This window comes from Haplochromis burtoni, unplaced genomic scaffold (genome assembly GCF_018398535.1).
Source record: "Haplochromis burtoni strain Fernald_Lab_line unplaced genomic scaffold, NCSU_Asbu1 Contig_9, whole genome shotgun sequence".
NCBI lineage: Eukaryota > Metazoa > Chordata > Actinopteri > Cichliformes > Cichlidae > Haplochromis > Haplochromis burtoni.
This window is the reverse complement of record NW_024582370.1, coordinates 4,876,617-4,889,926: the sequence shown is the minus strand read 5'-3', so window position 1 is coordinate 4,889,926 and position 13,310 is coordinate 4,876,617. Positions and strand designations below refer to the sequence as shown.

At 40.5% G+C, this 13,310-nt stretch overlaps 1 long non-coding RNA gene across 2 annotated transcripts in view; it reads right to left on the bottom strand.

Moving 5' to 3' along the window:
* LOC106633636 overlaps nt 1–12,362 on the bottom strand; it is a 59,846-nt gene extending 47,484 nt beyond the window's left edge. Inside the window, exons 1-2 of one of the 2 annotated variants that reach the window (XR_006055419.1) lie at nt 12,119–12,362; nt 10,484–10,540 (exon numbers count right to left, since the gene is read on the bottom strand). This is a non-coding gene — a long non-coding RNA (uncharacterized LOC106633636). The remainder of the gene's footprint in view (nt 1–10,483; nt 10,541–12,118) is intronic. The other variant, XR_001337003.2, reaches the window with a different exon arrangement.
* Nucleotides 12,363–13,310: the final 948 nt, after the last annotated feature.

Sequence of the window (13,310 nt, the reverse complement as noted above, 5' to 3'; positions counted from 1 at the left end):
CTTGTTTCCCAAATTTTTTGTGTCAGTTTTCTGTTTTCTGCTAACGAGATGTCACTAATATGTACTGGAATGCTGTGAGAACAGACAGTTTGATTGGCCACGAAGAACTTAATGATGTATACCAAATGTGAGGGGACAGCTTCTAAGCGCATATTTTCTAGACAAACATAGGTGTTGACAGCATTTTCCACCCAGTTTGCCATTTCTGTCAGGCTGAAAATCTAAAATTAAGAACATTTTTTTCCTAGGTACAACATCCATTAACAAATCATGTCTTATTAGCATTTTTGCAGCAATTGGTCATATTGCAAGTACACATTATGTAAAAATGTCAGTGAACAAGAGGGAAATAACAATAATTACAAGAAAGACAGAATTCCTGCCTAAGAAAACAAATCTAACTAATTAAAGAAAACATAAATGAAACATTGCATGTTGTCTAACAACATAAATGCATTATGGTATTGTTGCATGAATTTCCTTGTATTGTTCCTCGGTGCACATGGCAGCTTATTCGAGCTTAATTTGCGCCACTGTGTCTTCCTGTGAGCAGACCCTAGTCATCTTTAAACGGCTCCATTTAAAATGCAATTTGATTATCTGCCAAATTGCTACCAAGTCTTTCCCTCTGCAGCTCGGGGATGGGGGGTAAAAATTTTAATTAGCATTTGTGCATAAAAGAGAGGTCTTTGTTACATTGCATTTGAACGCGGCATCCCAGAATGACCACAGCTTTCAAAGAGTCATCACCCAAACGATTTCAAACTAATAGATCCAAAGGGAGAGGAGGAGTCCTGGCACAGACGGGTGGGGGAATCGGAGGTCGTCAGTGGGACTGGGAAAAAAAACAAAAACCCACAGGACACAGCATGTTTAAATAATCCAAAACTTTTCTTTAATCATAGTTTAGAAAATTGGCTGGGACCTTCAGCAGGAGACAGCTGCTCTGCCCCACAGCCATTTAATGAGAATCACTGAGGGTTTCCCTTAAAATATTTACGCTGTCCCATGGCACAGCAATATTGTCCTAGAATGGGGAGATAAGAGCCAAGGAGGTGTGTTGAAGTTCTCCTAATCAATTTGCTAATTACTGGAGCAGCAATAGGAGAGGAGAGAGGAGTCCCTTCTGGCAAGCTGTATTCTAATAAATGCTGAAAAATTTATTTACTCGCTTAGCCAAGAGGAATTCTGAAGTGGGATTACAGCAGAGAGCTGATTGAGACAGAGCTGCGCTGTGGTTGAGGTCGCAGTCAAAGGAGCAAGGAGAGGTCTCCAAACATAAAAGAATCTCTCAGGACCTGCACCTTTGCATCTGCTCGGGGAACAGAGATGACAGCATCTTACAGACTTGGCATGAAAAGACCTGACTGCTATAGCTACATATCAACAAATATTAATGAGACTTCAGGTTCTTGCATAATAAAACAGGTTATCGGGGGAGCTGCGGTATGCACTGCATACTGGCCCTGACTCCAAAACAAAACAGCTCTACTCTATGTATATAATGCATATGTGGATATTCTGAGAGAAGACAATAACTTTAGCATTTAATGCCACAGGAGCCATGGGGTGGTATTACCCTTAGCAGAGGGCAGCAGGCCTAGACATTACACCAGACGCTAGGGTTGTGTGTTTGAAGTCACCTTTGTGTCCTCTGGCTCAGCCTGACCCCACCCTCCCAACCTCTGGGACTGAGGGCAACCCTGGACCTGTCATAGTACACAGCCCACATCTTCTTCAGGGTTGAGGGCAAAATCTGCTCCACATTTTCAGTGACACATCATCTATATGACCGTTCCTTCCCCGAGGCCGGCAACCAATAGCCATCCTCGAGACAGGTCAAAGGTCAAAGTAAAATGATGGCTCAAAGGGCATCATGAGGTGATCAGAATTGCTATTATGGCAGAAGTACAGTGAAGCGTGGAGGACGTTAGACCCCGGGATCCCAAGGGTCTTCAAGAGACTGATATTTACTGCTTTTTATATTTACCACAAATCTGACAGGAAAACTGTGCACTTCAATCCAAGGAGCAGATCCCATGCAATTTAATCATTTTACTTTATTGCGAAGGCCCCAGCAGGACTTCAATTTGTTCACAGCGAAAAGTGTTTGTATAGAAGTCAGAGAGAGGGGGAAGCCTTTTTTTTCCCAAGGTTAATTTATTCAGTTTTATTTTTCAAAATACTACTAAACTGAATAAAATTTGAGGCAAATTGAAATACCTCGGTATGAAACAACTTTTTCAGCACTGAAGCTAATTAAACAAAATTCTGCTTTTCAATTGCGTGTTTTTATTATAAATTATTGTTATATAATTAAAAACCCTGCAGATTTCCCTTCAGATTGTGCCCATTTGGAGAATTTGCAAACACATTTATTCAGATAAAAACAATGAAACTTCCTCCCTGGCTCTGCTTTTGCTTTTTTACCCTGATGCTAAACATTACAGAAGGAAGGAAAACAAACAAACGCACTTATTATAGTCTACTTTGATACCAATCCATTCATTTCCCCAATCAGCCTGTTTGCCTAACTCCCACAGTCCCTGTAGCAGTCCATCCAGTGTGACGGGTTACATGGATCTGAGTGCATTTCCACTGGGAATTGAGGCAAAAACAAAAACATACAAAAAAACCTGTTGCTGTGACATTTTGTTCTCTCACCTTAACGCACGCCAGTCACAATGGACCGGTGTGTGGGGGATCTGTGTTCACATCACCATGGCGATGGCTCTCTGCCTCCCAAGGCTTCCTTGAGGGTGTCGAAGGGTTGGCGCCTGGGAAGGGGGCAGTAAAGGAGGAGTTTGCCAACCTTGCAAACTAAAATGCAAACGCACTGGGAGAATGGTAGAGAAAACATGTTCCTCCAAGCTTCTTCTCTATGTAATGTAATGGGTTTTTTAGTCCCCTATAAGGGGAGCTCAGCACACTGTGGAGCAGAGCAAACAACATCTAAGCAATCAAAAGAGGCCGACATGTTGCAGGGAGCGCGTTTCACTGCCTAACCTTTAAAAGGGCAAAAAATAGAACTAAACGTGTAGGTTCATGAGCAAAGGTCTGAGAACATCTGTCTCTTTGTAAATCATTTTTACATGACAGAAAGGCACAGAGATGGCATTACACTGTGCAAGACAAAAGAGGACAAAAGGTTACACCCATTCTACACCATCAGCTCCGATTTCATGTGCTTGTTTCACTTATTTCCCCTACTTGGACAACTAAAGCCAAAACATTCCCATGAAAATCTGCGGAATTATCATCAAGATTTAAATGCACAGGGAACATAAGGAGTACCTTACGTAACAATCTTAAAGAAAAATGTCATTATTTTTAAATAGGAGCTTCATTTTTCAAATAATTAATGGCACAAAAATTATCAGAATTGGTCCAACGTGATGCAAGAACGCAATGTCTCCGATGTAATCCTCAACTGCAGCAGTCTGTGACAAGATAAAAGTGCTTGTTTTCACCACTGACGGGGTCAAATAGATACTCTAAGATTGTTTTTGACATTATCCCGCCATGCTTTTACATTTACTGATGCTAAGTCAAGAAGATAACTTTACACAGAAACAACGTTATCTCTCTGTCTGCAGTTTCTCGTGAAAATCAAGCAACGGATTTCTTTGATTTCACAGCCAGCAGACGTCCTGGCTAAAATGGTAACTGAAATATTATTGTCACCAAGACGCTGTGTACAGGCAGCCGTGTTTTCATGCTCTTGTAACGCAACTAGCCACAACTTCTGCACTCTGTTAAGATTTGTTTTCTTTGTACTACAGTTATAGAGAAAACTATATCTGTAATCTATACGCTCCATACTCCAACTGTGTAATACTCAGATTTCTAAACAGCTCTCTCAAACTCTCATTTTGCAGTGGGACTTCCCCTTCAGTAAAATAATACCAGTTTCTATAGGGATCTTTTGCACAATGTTGGCACAAACACTTGTGGTTAGCACCAGTGACTCATGACAAGGATATTCGGGGTTCAGACCTGTTGCTTAGCTAAGGACGTTCTTTAAGTTTTATGCTCTTCCGGTCCCTGTTTTCAAAGACATGGATGTAGGGTTCAGTGGTGACCTTAAATTGAAAATAGTTGTGAATGTGGACACCAATGCTTATTGTTGTGTCTGTAATAGTCTGGCACTCTATGCTTTGCCTAATGTCAGCTAGGCCTAACCATCGTATGACCCAGATGGAACTGCCAGGTGAGACTGGAAAACAAAGTTTCGCAACTTCTGATAAAACCATTCATACTCAGTATCTGACCACTTTCTTTTCAATTGGAAATGGGAAAATAGCGCCCAGGTTTTAACAGACCTGCTTAAATGTGACGCAGAACACGAAAAGTTGGCCACAGACACAGACCGAGAATCCCAGTTCCACATAAAAACAGCCGATGCAATGATACAATTGTGAATAATATTTGTTATCTTAACTTGACCGTGCCCAAATAACTCTTGCAATTATTCATGAAAAGTGCAGTTTATTGAACTGTTTCTTATGTATAAACTGCAAATAAACAGTGCTCTATGTTGGCTGTGAGGGCAAAAATCCCCACTCAGTGCAGCCACACATGCACAGAGATGCAATGTGGCCAGTCAGCCAGTGAAATTTGCCCACTTACTGATGCTGATGACTTTTCTGCCTTTAGCCTGTGGAAACAGCACTGTAGGGTTTGTGACTGATCAACGGTTTCTTGTAAACCTACTGTAGTTTTCATTAAAACTTTACTCACTTCTTAACGTGTTACAAGTGACTATCTATCCAGCTGCGTTCTTACTAAACCACATTCATTCAGAGAACAGTTTGGCATCTTCTAGTTAAAAATACCTAGAAAATAAACAAAGACAAAGGACGCTTTACTTCGCATGTTAATCTAGAAATTTATTTCCATAAATAGCTGATGTTCACTCTTGTCTCAAGTTGCTGAACAATTTGTGAACTTCTTCAGCGAGAAATCTGATTAAGTACGCCATTTGTTGTTAGTAAACTGTTGGATGTATGAAAAGATAAGGGGGGGAAAAAATCGCAATTGTAATCTTGTGCTTTTTAAAAGAATTAACAGATGCCAAAAACGTTTTTGTTTTGTTTTTTAACCTGTAACGTCACATTCACAAAAAGAAAACTGCTGAATCCAACAATAAAAACCAGCATTGACAAACAAGAGTTATTCTCCAAACTACCACATAAGGCTGCTTGTTCAGGTGGTGGTCATGCAGCCCTATTAGAGAGCCTCAACGATCATTTTAGAAATACAGACCTTTAGCGAATAAAGGTGTCTTTTCACAGACATATAGTCATTGTAAAATGCAATAAATAAAAACTAGGAGTAATCACAAAACACTATAACAGAAATAACAGAAATTATAGTAGAAAGTTAAAACACAGCAAACACCAGTACAAAACGATGTTTAACAGGCAACAGATGAAGAAATTGCCAATAAAAACAGTAATAACAAAAGAATGTCAACAAAAGGTTGAACAGAAAGGTTTTCAACTGCTTTTTAAAAGAGTCACAGAGTGAGCTGACGATAGCTGAAGTGAAAGCTTTTAAAACAAATCTAAAAACCTACTGGAAGCCAAAGTATAGAATATAAATACAAATAATGTGAGCTCACTTACTAGAATGCATTAATAGTTTGGCTGCTGGATTTTGTATAGCTTGTAGGCATGAAAGAGACAATTTATCTAAGCCCATAAACAGGGCAGTAATCTAGGTGCAACAACAAAAATGCAGCAATAATTTTCTTCATTTCAGATGGGGAGACTATGGCTCGCAATTTAGAAATTTCCATAAATGAAAGAAGCAAGAACGTGAGACAGATTTTACATTTGACTCAAAACCCAGAGACGACTCAAATATCAAACTGAGATTAGGAGCACTGGACTTCTCAGATGAGCAGAAGGAAGCAAGCACTTGACTGATTTTTGGATGTAGTTCAGGAGGAGCTATAATCATGGTCTCAGCCTTACTGGAATTTAAAACAAGGTAATTGTTGGAAAGCCAGTCACTAATCCAGGATAAACAATCAACTGGAGTGGACAGCCTATCCAGTTGGCGAAGCTTAAAAGATATATACAGCTTAATGTCATCAGCATAAAGGTGAAAAGAAATGTAATCAAAAGGCTGAATGATGCTAGCTGACGAAAGAATGTAGAAAGAAAATGATAACGGACCGAGGATTGATCCTTGTGGAACCCCAAAAATTAGGGAAGCAGTGGTAGGGGAGCACTTGCTCGCCTTAACCAACAAAGTTCCAGATAATTAGGAGGGAAACTGATCTAATACAGAGCCAAAACCAGCCAAAAACTTAAGCATATTAAGTAAAATATTGTGACCCACACTATCAAAGGCAGAAGTGAGATAAAGCATTCTGAGCACAGAGCAATGCCCTACAACAGCTGCTATTAAAAGACCATTATAGATCTTTAAAAGAGAAGTTTCAATTAAGTTCTTTTGAGTCTCTCTTGCTTATTTTTGAGTTCAATTTGCATTATAAGGATTTGAATGGACATTATACATCTTTGTCTAATACATTTGAATCAATTTCAAAATCAAACCCCAATCAAGATTATTTGGGGGGTTCTTTTAAGGAATGCAATTACCTCAGCATGCTTAAAATTGCTAGGAACAAGACCTTGTCTCGCTGTGCTGTTAATGACGGTTTGGTAACTTTTAATTTGTTTTAGTATTATGAAATACTAAATACTGCACAAAACAAAGAGGTAGGGCCACATGTCAGGGCCAGAAAGGATATTGTGTTTGCAGTCATTCTTCAAAGAAGGCGTGTTCTGAAAGACACCACTGCAAGTGTTTTGCACTTTGTTCTGCTTTTCAGTTGGTGATTTGTTTCATTTTCTCTGTTAAATTTTTACTATCATTTTCAATCACTGGCAGATTTAAGGACTAAAATCTGCTTAGCCAGGTTTAGGAGCAGACAACATGCTTTCAAGCGATCATAATTTAAAATTTTTTATAAATGCAGTTTTTATAAATTATGTCATAAAAATATTTTTGAATTGATGATCAATTCTGAATCCAAATTTAAAATAATTACTGAAGATTCCTATGACACCTAAATACCATTACAAATACTATTCTTGATTAGTTACTTTAGCTGAGGAAATAAAATCTGTTCCCATTTTTTTATGATAGTTTTACACATTTATGGTCAGAGACCAATTCTGTCACATCACAAGCAGCTGACAGGGCTGTCGCAATATACCAGCACTGACAATAACCATATTTAAAAATGAGAACTGATATCCCATCAAAAACTCTTCCTCTTCAGTGAAAGACTTTCAGTAACTACTATAGTGCAGCATGAGCTTATCTACAGACTGCATGGCTCATGGGATTCACTGTTCTGTAGCGACAGCTCCTTCTCTCACAAAGCAGGAGAGACTCACTTCCCATAATAAACCCACTAAGTTAGACTGAGTCACTTACACATGTGCAGTAAGGCTGTTGTTACGTTGTTGAGTGAAGCAATGAAGAAAGGCGAGCGCCGTTGAGTACTTAATTTAATTACCAATTTGTTGTCTGCACTTGCTGCTGCTTTTCCCCTTTATTCTGCTTTCCAAGCGCTCAGAGCTAACGCTAGGGCCTTTTTAGATGCACTACTGCCCTGCGCCATGACTCACAGGTGTGTCTACAGTTCTTGGCTGGCCTGATTGAGTTATTGCAGTTTGGTGCTCAATTTGAGCTGATAACGTTTGCGCAAAAACTACTGAATGTACTGCATAGATCAGTGACATTTGTTCATACTGGTTTAGCTTTTTTTAATCTTATTAGATGCAGTGGTGACTTAGAAAGTCTTTTCAGACGTTTTAATGTCCTTCATTCAATTTGTCAATGTCATTACATTCTGGTAATGGCTCTTGCCACATTTTTTGCTAATGCAACAGTAAGGAAAACACTCTCTGTGCTAATTAATCCGAGTATAAAAATCACCTTCTTGTGTGGCCTAATGTGGACTAAGATTAATGTGCCAGACATGTCTCACAACTGATTTGATTAATGAAAAGGAATACTTTAATATTACTAACACTGTATAATGCATAGGGTGACAGAACACTGGACTGTAAACTTGGTACAGTATATAAATAAATACTGCATTGGATTTCCATTAAAGCAGTGTGGTTGAACAACCCCTACAAGTGGCTGGCAATTTGTTAAATGAGTTAATTGGTCACCAGTTCATCTAATTCATCATAATGCCTGTTTCTGGACCACACCCAAAGAACAGTGAATTAGGCAGGCAGTGCAATCAACAGTTACACTGAGATCAAATATAGACGTGAACCCCAAAGCAGAAGGTATTCCACTTGAATTTTTAAGTTGGTCACCTTTTAACTGTTCTTTTTGGGGAAAATTGCAGCCTACGCCAAGTCTTAGCGCCCAAACACTGCTATTTTAAGTCTGATGCAGAACTGTTTACTCATTAATTGCCAGGTGGTGCAGGTACTGGAAAGCTACAGGCTGGGGGAAAGGCCCTAACCTTTATGCACTGTCTAAACGTCCTCACTTTCTCCTTGAACATCTATCCTTAACTGTGCTCTTCTGGTCCCCTCCCTGTCCCAAAGTGGCCAGCTGGGAACGGTGCGCATGTGCTGACGTCCCTACTAACCTTGGCCAGTGTAAGGATTACCGTGCATTTACACTCAATGCTCCTTCTTTCCTTAAGACTTATTAAGAATGATAATGAGCTCGGAAAGGGGCAGCTTGTCCCTTTCTCAACTCTGTGAAGGCTCTTCTTCTCTCTGTCTTTCTCTTCCTCACTGTTCGCTCGTCTTGTTCTTCTTTCTGCTCCCGCTCTCCACCCTTTCTGCAGTCTCTCTCTTTTCCCCAGTCCATGCCTCTCTCCCTCTTTCTCCATCGTATTGAAAGGAGCCAGGACAAATTACCAAAAAGGCCATTTTCATCTATGAACTGCAGGATTTAATCGATACTTATTTCATGCCTTCAAAATCAACCCTATATTACTGTTGTCTGCGTGATTTGTTTATTTTGCTTTAGAATATTCCTTCAGTCGAGTGGAGGGGGGGGTGGGGGGAGATGCACGGGATGCAATTCACCTTGAACCTCCATTATATTGGATTTCTCTACTGGCTGATCAAGCATGCAAAAAGGACATTTCCTCAGCACTAAAATAAAAACAATAATGATGATTAAAAAAACATGTGTGCTATTTGTGCCGGTGTAAGAGTATGTGTTGAAGGCAGTGTATTTTTACAAGGAAAACACTATGGTTGTGGTAGTGTGAATATGTATACAAAAATCATTACACTGTGGGCAATTGATAAAGCTTAGGTGCCGGGGAAACAAAAGTAATAGCTCCTGAAGCCTGTCGAATGCAGCCTGGGATTACAGATGCTTATTTGACATCAAAGACCCGAGGTCCACAGCCAAGGTCATACAGAAGAGGAATACACATGGGTTTAATTTTACACACCCCTTGACAGATGCAGATGGGTACTTATGAGACATGAGGCATTTCACTGACTGATAGAGCTGCAAGCAATAAGAATCTTGGAGGCATCGCACACTGATTAACTAATGAGATTCTCAACCATTTTAGTGAACCAAGGGTTCAGCACTACAGGCAACATTTCAAGTCCATTTTAGAGACGGAGAACCCGAAACGAAAGGCCCACCGCATCCATAAATACTGAACTAAGCACACAAAGCGAATTTTCAATTAAAACCGCACAAATGGACAGTTATCATCTCAACTATCATCTCTGCCTACCTCTCTGGCAGAGAGGAGAGCGAAAGAGAAGCAGGGAAGGAAGGGCAGTATGTTTGACATATGGATATTGCAGTGTCTCTTCAATGCCGAAGACAGATGAGAACCTGCGCCACCGGCCTGACAGTGAAGGCTGGCTGGTGTCCAGCTAAAGATGGACCTCCAGACAGCAGGCACATGCCGTTACACTTGAGAGCGGCACCGAGGGAGCACACGGGGCGGAAGAGTTGGAAACGGCTTCAGCTGATCACTTTGCAGCTCTTCTTTGCACAGAATGTACAAAAGCTATTTTACCTTAGCCCTGCGATGGACCGAGGTGAACTGCTGTACTCTGTAGTGTCACCTGCTGTTGGTTTTTATTTTTGGTATGCTCATAAAACAGGAGACATCAGTAAAGCGAACTCGCATATAGACCGGCTAATGACTGATACTCAAAACACGCAAAATGCTATGTAATTTCATGTCTAAGCATGTGTTTTTTAAGCTTGCCTTGTTTAAGTGCCAAGTGTGTGCTTGCTCTGCATGCATGAATACATCTGCAACAGTTAGGCTGCACAGCTGCTGCATCATGAGGGTATTATGGAAAATACCTCAAAAGCACACACTGTGTGCATAATGCATCTCTTCACATGATGAAATTATTTCATCTACTAGTGATCTGTGGGACACACACACACACAAAATCAAAGGATAAAAAAACCTGGGAAGAAAAAAACTTTTCATGTTTACCTTGTGTTGTACTATCAGTGGCATTTTTAATATAGAAGATGGCTTTCCTTGAATGATCTGTTTAACCAAAGACAGGAGGGAGAGAGGAAAAAAAGGGGGAGGGGGGGGGGGTAATTAATTACTTTTGTGCTATTGCACGGGAGAGACAATAAACCTGCCTGGTCGCCATGGATATGACATATTTGCTCTGAAAACAACACAATAATTAGCAAAGGAGAAAGATCCGGCGAGAATATGAGAACTCCGGGTTTAAAGTGCCAGTGATCTATTCCTGTCCTCCTCATCATCCCTGAGAACAATAACAAACACAGTGGCAAGCACACAGCAAAGACATCTATAAATGCGCAAGAGAACAAACAGTGACCCTTTACAAAAGCATGTTAAATTAAATCTCACATCACAGTGGTGTTTTGTAGAGATCACAACTAACCAAACACACGCAGTGTTTTAAAACAGATTGTTTGTTCGACAGTAAGTGGAAGTCAGAAAGCCCATGCAGTCACTGAGAGCAGGAACTGCATCATATTTACCATAGCAAATATAGTTTAGTGGTGTGTGGTGTCAGACCTGCCAAAAGCTGAAACTACATTATCGGTAAGAAGCCTTACAACGTTAAACAATAATTATTAATAAGTAGAAAAGGTCTGATGGGGTGATGCACTTTGCAGGTTTCAGTTGTGACTAAGATCAGACACTGCGGCCCCAATTAACCTTTTTACCCATGCAATATACAGAAAAGAAAAAAAATAAGTCATTCACAGCCAAACTTCAAAAGCAGAACTTCCGCAATTCAGGCTTTGAATATTGATTGCATTTATAGCAGTTCCTCTATTTACAGTAAATGATACTGTGTGAAGGCTACTACCTGTTTAGGGGCAGCCAAGGAGTTTCACTAAGTTTTTCTCGACTTTAAAAGCGGGACTTTCGGCGATGAAGTCGCTCTTTTGTGCCTTTTTTGTTATGTTTTGTTGGGGTTTTTCTCATTGTTGCACTTTTGGATAAGTGCAAACTAACAGGAACAGCCTATGATAGCTTGTACGTCCAAAACTGCTGATTAAATAATAAAGAAAATAGCGCGTGTCAGTTCTGTTTTCACGCAGTCCTCTTTTTATATTTTGAGGAAGGGAGGACGTACTCGAGCTCACCTTGACTGGGCAATAAAAAAAGAAAAAGTACAAACTTATGGGGAGGAAAAAGTTACACCTTTCTGTCTCAACTTTGAAACGGGGGCTGGCTTTTGCTTGCTTGCAGTTTCCTTGTCTTCTTTAGACGGTTTAAAATGAGACCGCTGTGTGAACTAGCAGATTTTAAGGAAAGCCCGGACCCCTCGCCGTCATTTTCAAAGGTACAGTAGGTTCAGTCGGACTGTGTGGAGTCGCTCCAGACCTGCCGCTGTTGCTGTCGGCGCTGCCGCTGTAACCGAGGCTGCTGCTCGCACCGTGTTTACAGTCCTCACATCAACTCTCTATCCTACAGTATCGCTTCTACGACGTTAAATACCGCTTGATAATGCTATTTGTTGGTGTCCTCGCTGGAGCTGGGGACACTTTGATGTCCTTTTCAGCGCGGGGTGATATGTTTTGGAGATGAAATGAGCGTGTGCTGTATAGTTGAGAGCAAAAGGAAAACTCTTACCTGTGCTACTTCGCTGTCTCTCGGTGACTTCCAACTCAGGGGAGGTGTGAGTGTGCTTACGGTGGCCGGTGTGAGAGCTTTCATTATTAAAGTTCCCACATTTTTTTCAGTTTTTTCAGGTTTTATTGTAGCATTTTCTAATTTCTTACAGGGCGAGTTGGCCGGAAGATCTGCCCTGGAGACCGGCTCCAAGTGGGAAGAGGAGCCCTTAATTGAATTTCTCGGTTAGCAGGTGTTGATCGGAAAACCTGAACTGGAGTTTAGGATAGTCTCCCTTGACGACTTGATAACAGTTAACTCTTTCAGTGTATTGTGGTTATTAAAAATATATATATATCAATTAAAAACTACAATCTGCGCCTTCCGTTTAATGAAGAGGAACTGGAATTTAAATATTGCCCTTAAATACCAAATAGCTACCAAAGTGTTTTATGATATGAAGCTAGCTGAGGAGGGTGTGTGTGTGTGTGTGTGTGTGTGTGTGTGTGTGTGTGTGTGTGTGTGTGTGTACATGAATATTATGGTATTAACATTTATCTGGCAACCTGTTTGCATTAACTTACAACTTAACTTGTATTGACTTACACTTAGCAGACACTTTATTTGGTACACCTTTTTAGTACCTACCTAGTAGTAGTAGTAGTTGTACACCCTTTTGCCTTCATAGCTGCCTCAATTATTCATGGCATAGATTCAACAAGGTGCTGGAAACATTCTTCTGAGACTTTGGTCCATATTGGCATGAAAGCAACATAAAGTGGCTGCAAATTTGTCAGCTGTACACCCATGATGAGAATCGCCTGTTCGACCAGATCCCAAAGGTGTGCTGTTGAATTGAGATCTTCTGACTGTGGAGTCTGTATGAGTAAAGTGAACTCATTGTCATGTGTGTATTTTTTGCATCCAAGTGTAATAGAATAGCTTTAGTGTTTTGTCTTTTTAAATTTGAGTATGAATGTATACAAAATGCAGCAAGATATTTACCAAAAAACAGTTTTATTAATTATAAAACAGACAAATTTCCGACCGTGGCTCAGGGGATTGGGAAGCTCATCTGTAACCGGAAGGTTGCCGGTTCTATCCCCCTGCTCTCTCTGTCCTGGTTGTGTCCTTGGGCAAGACACTTTACCCTACCGCCTACTGGTGATGGCCAGAGGGGCAGATATGTCAGTCTACCCCAGGGCAGCTGTGG